Source organism: Alexandromys fortis, unplaced genomic scaffold, assembly GCF_014885135.2.
Source record: "Alexandromys fortis isolate MF-2015 unplaced genomic scaffold, M_Fortis_MF-2015_v1.1 scaffold_0, whole genome shotgun sequence".
NCBI lineage: Eukaryota > Metazoa > Chordata > Mammalia > Rodentia > Cricetidae > Alexandromys > Alexandromys fortis.
Window position 1 is genome coordinate 2,388,473 of NW_026067949.1, and position 7,509 is coordinate 2,395,981.

Here is a 7,509-nt window from a genome sequence, read left to right on the forward strand (position 1 = left end):
CCCAACAAGCAGGCCCACATGTTACAGTTTACTAGATTAAAACTTTAAAATTTATCCAGGGACAGAGAGATTATGTGACTTGCACTAACATCCCTAGATACAACTATTTTGTAGAGCTGATAGAAACTCAAGTATCATATACAAATTTTGAGATAATGATAACCTCTTTAGTTCAGTTGTATCAAAGTCTGGCTTCTACTGTCCAGGCACACTGTATGTTTTAATAAATAAGAAATGAAAGGTATGTGATATTGGAATTAATATATTTCCTGTTCTTGGCTTATGTTGAATATACAACACTGGACTTGATGCTATAGCTCTTACTGATAGAATAAAATGAGTCCCATTATAAGCATTTTATAATTAAACAAATCAAATCCCTAAAACATTTTCCAAGTCTATTTGTTTGTGAAATTTATGATGCATTGCCCTTCTGTGATTATCTCTTAATGGCAGTCTTCAAAAATTAGTCTTGGTTGATAAAAGATTGTGGATAGTGCTTGCCCTCACTCTCTCTCACTCCCTCTTTATCTAATTCTCTTTCTTGTCATACTTATTATTGTTAGAATTTATTTTTTAAAAATGCAGGTGCCATCCAGGTAGTGGTGGAATATGCCTTTAATCCAAACACTTTGGAGGCAGAGGCAGGTAGATCTCTGTGAGTACTAGGCCAGCCTGATCTACAAGAGCTAGTTTCAGAACAGACTCCAATGCTACAGAGAAAACCTGTCTCTAAAAAAAAAAAAAAAAAAAAAAAAACAAAATATGTAGGTGCCAAGGTCCCACTGTGGACCACTGAATCGATCTCTAATGGTAGAGTACAGGAAGTTGGGCAGTGGAAAAGAAAACATTTCTGCTGATTGTGAAGCACAGCCTGTTATAAAAGCCACTGCAGTAGAACCTCAAGCATTCAGGAAAAGAAGGTCTTCTCATACTTGGATTAAGATAGGATTCCTCAATATACAAAAGTGATTCTATGGTGCTTTGACCTCATACATGATAAGGTATAACCTTTCCTTGATAGGACTTATTCTGATGACACACCTACATAACAAAACAAACATTCCTCCCTGCAGGGCATCCCATCTTGAGAAATAACATTATCTTTTCTTTTTCTGTAACTTTCACATCTTTCATATTTCAAACACTGTCAACCCAAGTTTCATACTGTTTCTTCATTCTTTTTACCATGTCCTTCTCCATTTATGCTGTGTTGGTCCAGTCCTTCATAATGCATGGCATTCTCATAACAAAAGGCTATTTTATGTGTTTGAATTTAAAATGGTTAAGTATTAAGTTTAGAAAAAGAAAAGGAAAAGATGAGAGTGTTCATGTAAAGCCACTACTATCTATGCCCCTTGTTCTACAACCTTCATACATTACGGGATGTTGCCTTACAACAACTTGCAGTTCTACTGCCTCCAAGCAACCTGTAAGGCACACTGTAAAGAGATGATGACTTCCTGATGACACACCAATAAATACTAATAAATGACAGCTGTGGTACTTAAACACAATGCTCTCTCCCCAGCAAAACGTATTTCGGTAATTTCACCACGCCTGCCTGTTCATCCTCCCTAATGGGTTGTCTGCATTCCAACAGCTTTAAATAAATCTCTTCTCATTGTTTTCTTTGCATGGATGGACACAGGGATCAACTGTTCTCTGTCACTCATCTACTACACATCCATACACTTGAAGCCTGAGAACCTCTTCTACTTTTCTAACTAACCAGTCGCCCTTTCATGTTGACTTCACGCTCCCTTGATGGAGCAGCCCCAGATGGCTGGCACCACTCTAGGCACGAGAGGAATTGGCTAGGAAGGAGATGACAAGTTCACAGCCATTGTGACACTTGAGTCCAATAGAACATGACAGATGACAGCCAGACAAATCAGTTAAGTGCACTCGATGAAGTTGAGTCTTGAAACAAATAGGAAATTTGTGTGCAAAATGAGGCAATGATCCAGCGGCTCTCTTACCCAGCTGGGCAACTTCCTTAGAGAAATAAACAGGATCCTTTTAACCATCCAGACAGCCTCGCAGTTGAGGCGATTTATCTCTATCATCTACAAACAATATTTAACTTAATCTAAGGCAGAACAGGAGCACAAACATGGAGGTCTGGGTTTATAACCTTTCCTCTGGCACTGAAATGTTTATGAGAATGTTCAAGGTCAAGAGAGAACATGGGAGTCCCCAGCACACAGCTGATCTTGCTGGATGCCAGGCCCTGGCTTATTCGTTCAACCACATGCTTCAGAGGAACTGCAAGAAACAGCCACCCCTCCTCAGTGATGTCAAGTCAAAGTTTATGGCTCTGACTCCTTCTGTGCTTCTCCTGGTTTGTGTGCTGTTAGGGAAGTGAATTATGTTTGCTTAATTTCATTTGGATCAAAGATTCAAATGGGAATTTAATTCTATTTCTCTAGAGGGCTTTTCTAGCCTCACCAGACTGGAATCTAAATGGATGAGGAGTTTTTAAGAGAGAAGACAGGGTCAGTGTTTCCCACCTATCTGGAGATGTGCACAGTTCAGGCTATGCATAAAGAGTCCCTCTCTCTTTGTAAATCTTTCTATCACCCAAGGCTGTAATGGTTGGTGACTATCAACAGCACCTAGAAGAGTATTGATGAAAAATGCTCTACATAGTCTGGCATGAATGTCATGCCTTTCCCACTAACCTGTCTCTTAAGGAATTCTCTTTTCTGTGACACACCTTCTGTGGCATTTTACCATGTGTAAATGCCATGAGAGATCCTATAATATGACTCCACAGAGTCTATTTTGAGATATCAAGGGGAAATTTTAAGATGAAATCAAAAGAAACCAAAGAAATGACTTGGCCTCAATAGTTTTGTGGCCTTCTGAGCATCAGAGTGTCTGTTGGCTTTGTCTTACACAGTTTATACCTGCATTTTTCAGAACAGCTACCTCGATTTTCTGTCATGGGACATGCCTCCCCCTACCTCAGTGCACTTAAGTTTGGCAAAGAGGTTGGAGCCTCCAATAATCACATGATCTATATAAACTAACAAGTCAGGAACAGAGACATGATCCACTAGGGGCTGGTTAGAAATGGGAGAGGTAGATTTCTCCTAAGTTTGCCCGACAGCAAAGATAGCATGGACTTGGAACGGGTGTGAGCTTTCATACTGGTCATAGATACATGTCAGTACAATAGAACGTGAGCGCAGACATGAATCTACATTGCATGGCTTAGACTCAGCATGCTCAAAACTCCTTTTTTCTTTACATATACAAATGAAGTTCATTGTCCCTTAAAGCCAGCTTGTACGCCTTCTAGATGACTTAAAACTGAAAGACTCATAACTCATACAGTGAATGCAAACACTGGGCCTTGTATTTTTTCTAAACAAAATTTTAGCAGGGCGACTTAGAGGTTAAGGTCTACAAGACAGATTCCAGTTATCATTCTCAGTATTTAAATTAACTTGCCTGTGAAAAGCTACACCATTCAAAAGTAAGGAATTGTAAAATCAAGATGAGCTTGATTTGAATCTCAACATACCCAGTGCCTCATTCCTAACTCATATTACTCATCATTCAAGAGCTGAAACTCCATCCTCCATCTCCCCAGAAAAGAAATCTCCCATTAATATTATAGTTAAAAGACAGAGTAGAGAGCAAAAATAAGTGATGTGGCTACAAGCAAGTGAAAGAGCCTTCAAGGCTTCTGCGTATACATTATAGGGTCTAAATGCCTTCCTCTGCTGTTGCAAAGAAAATTAAATGAGCAAGTGAAGTTAGAAAATTTCTTTGGGAATGACAAATATACATGCAATTACCATATGCTTACTATTACATAAACTCTAGATTTTAAGCTACAAGTGTGTTCTGCCTTTCCATAATACAAACTTCACACACACACACACACACACTACTGAGGCCAATAACTGTATATTTATTGTCTTTACACCCCCTAGAAGGGACATTAGCCCACTGGAACATGGCTCTGCCAGGCCTTGCCCTTCTCTCCCATTCGCTCTGCCTTGCTAAACAATTGTTAGATCACATTCCTAAAGCTTTCCCCATATTTGGTCACTTCCTCCTCTGAAGGATGACTACCAAGGTCCAACAATCAGAAATTCCCTTTGGTCCACCTGATTAGCATGCCCAATTACAATTAAACACCTCATCCTAACACAGGGTTCCCTCTTTACCTTTATATATCACCTATGTTGCCTCTCTGTCCAGAGGCGGTCCGCTGTTCCTCCAGGACAAATACTTCCACCCGCTTTCCCTATGTCTTCCCCTTCCCCATTGTCCCCTATCTCCTTTGCCAGTACCCTTAGCCTGCTCTAACACAGGCCTCCCCTTCTTTTCTTCTTAAGAATGGCACTTATGCAGCTATTTACTGCTGCGTTTCTGCCTTTAGTTAGAAAGCAGCCACTTTAACTTTTCCTCCCCACTTAATAAATGATCTCTTTGTGAAAACAAGTGTTTGGGTGGGGTTTGTGCCTAATCCAGGTCCTTCAGGGAGCCCCCACCTTTGCATGGGTTCCTTAACCTCGAAATTTATTTTTTTCACATGTATAAATTAATAAATGATTGCAATATTAATACAGCAATTCAAAGTATAATCCAAAGGGGATAATTCCCTTAAGTGTTTAGCTGGGTTGTCCCCTTGCCTACAAGAAAAGAGAATCCATCAGTTGCTCAAGCTAAGATAGCCTGTTATACATCCTTAGCCTTCGTGAGAGCCTGAATCACACATTCCCACTCTGTTAAGAGCTGTCCTTTCTTTTTAAAATGTTTTTTTGGAAATATAATATAATTATGTCATTTCAGCATTCTTTTCTTTCCTCATCTTTCTAATTCTCTAAAGCATCTTCTCTCTCTCTCTCTCTCTCTCTCTCTCTCTCTCTCTCTCTCTCTCTCCATCTCTATCTCTATTATCTCAAATTCACAAAATTTATGCCCTTTCCTTCTTTATTTTCTTTTTTTTTTATTGAGAATAAGCAAAGTTTCCGCCTCCTCCCAGCCTCCCATTTCTCTCCCCCTCCCCCCACTCTTCTCCCCCTCCCCCCACTCCTCTCCCCCTCCTCCCACTCCTTTCCCCCTCCCTCTCCAATCCGAAGAGCAGTCATGGTTCCCTGCCCTGTGGAAAGTCCAAGGTCCTCCCCCCTCCATCCATGTCTAGGAAGGTGAACATCCAAACTGGCTAGGCTCCCACCAAGCCGGAACATGAAGTAGGATCAAAACCCCTTGCCATTGACCTTGGCTTCTCATCAGTCCTCATTGTTCGCCATGATCAGAGAGTCCGGTTTTATCCCATGCTTTTTCAGTCACCGTCCAGCTGGCCTTGGTGAGCTCCCAATAGATCAGCCCCACTGTCTCAGTGGGTGGGTGCACCCCCCGTGGTCCTGACATCCTTGCTCATGTTCTCCCTCCATCTGCTCCTCATTGGGACCTTGGGAGCTCAGTCCAGTGCACCAGTATGGGTCTCTGTCTCTATCTCCATCCATCACCAGATGAAGGTTCTATGGTGATATGAAAGATGTTCGTCAGTATTGTTATAGGATAGGGTCATTTCAGGCTCCCTATCCTCAGCTTCCCAAGGGACTAACTGGGGACATCGCCTTGGGCTCCTGGGAGCCACTCTAGGTTCAAGTCTCTTGCCAACACTAAGGTGGCTCCCTTAACTAAGATATGTGCTTCCCTGCTCCCCTATCCAACCTTCCTTTATCCCAATCTTCCTGTTTCCCCAAGTTCCCCCAATCCTCTCCTTCTCACTTTTCTCTCCCCGTCCCCCCTTATCCCCAACCCACCTCACCCCCAAGATCCCAATTTTCTCCTCGGCAATTTTATCTACTTCCCTTAGCCAAGAGGATAACTATATGTTTTTTTCTTGGGTTCACCTTCTTATTTAGCTTCTTTAGGTTCACCAGGTATACACTCCGTGACCTTTATTTATGGCTAGAAACCAATTATGAGTGAGTACATCCCATGTTCATCTTTTTGGGTCTGGGTTACCTCGCTCAGGATGGCCAAAAGACACCTAAGGTCATGCTCAACCTCATTAGCAATCAGGGAAATGCAAATCAAAACAACTTTGAGATATCATCTTACACCTGCCAGAATGGCTAAAATCAAAAGCACCGATGATAGTCTTTGCTGGAGAGGCTGTGGAGGAAGGGGTACCCTCATCCATTGCTGGTGGGAATGCAAACTTTTTTCTTTTTAGTGGAAGAGGCGCTGGGAGGAACCGAAAGGAAGAAAGTGGTGTGATTCTGCACTTTCTTTGTTTATCTCTGTCTTTATCCCTTATTCCCATCTCACACCTACTTTAGGTGTAACCCAAGATTAGTGATTCCCGCCATGGTGGGGCTGTGCTAAGGAGGAGTTGGGCTTTATCCTTTGTTTGTGTTCTTTCCTTGTGATTTGTGCTAAATTCACTTAGGGAAACATGCTACAAGACCTCTAAAGAGGTCGTTTTGATTGGATAGTGAGAGGAGTATTAGAAATGTGAAATCATAATTTCTGGAGGCTGGGGGACTTTTAAAATGTAGACAGCTGCTGGCTAAAGAACTGAGAAATGTTTAAGTCAGGAAAATATCCTAGGTAATGGAGCCAGAGAGCCTAAATCAGTGGTAAATACTGCTAAGCCATCATTACACACCAAATAGTTATTAGTCATCTCTCTGTTTTTAGCGGAAAGCTTACAGGCCTGAAGTCCAAAGCTCGGCCTCCAATCTCTCTAACAAATCAAAAACCCCTGTTCTCTCCAGTAACAGAAATGTGCCAAGAGAACATCAAAGGTCAAGCAAAAGCCACAAAAGCAAAGAAAGATGGATTTCAAAGACTCTGGGTGGAAAAATACAATTAAAAGCCACCAGCTCATTTGGAACACAAGAAAGGCTTGAGAACTTGATTTAAGGTCACAAGCCCAAGGGACAATAGCAAAGGGAAGCAAGGGCCCTCAGCCAAGCCTTAAGCACAGTGGCCTGGAAACCCTCAAACTTGGCCTGAGCCTTTCCCTTTTGGCCCCTCTTGGATGAGTGGGTCACAGTGGGGTTGTAACACAAAGTCATTCCCTCAGGACCTGTGCTGGGGACTGCATTTGAGGACCTGGCCTTCCTACCGCTAAAGCCGGCTCACACCCAACTCCACAAAGCTTTCCTTGCATGATCTTGAAGAGGTTACTCACCCTTCCCTGTCCTAGTTTGCCTAACTCCAAAATAATTTCTTCTAATGAGGTCAAGAACATCAATTATCTTACATTTTATGGTGTGAAAGATGCCAGGGAGGCAGTGCTAAAACTTTAGGCTACAACGTTAACATTTCCCATTGCACTTTTTTTAAATCGATGCCTGAAATATCACTGACTCATCAATACATTAAACTACAATTAATTTTTAGGTGTCTACTCTATGTCCAGCACTGAACAAGATACGCAGAGTTATGTAAAAGACAGATCTGGTGCTTAATCCGTCTGGAAGAAGTAGCTTAAATTAAACTACATATATAAGTAATATATGTCTATAC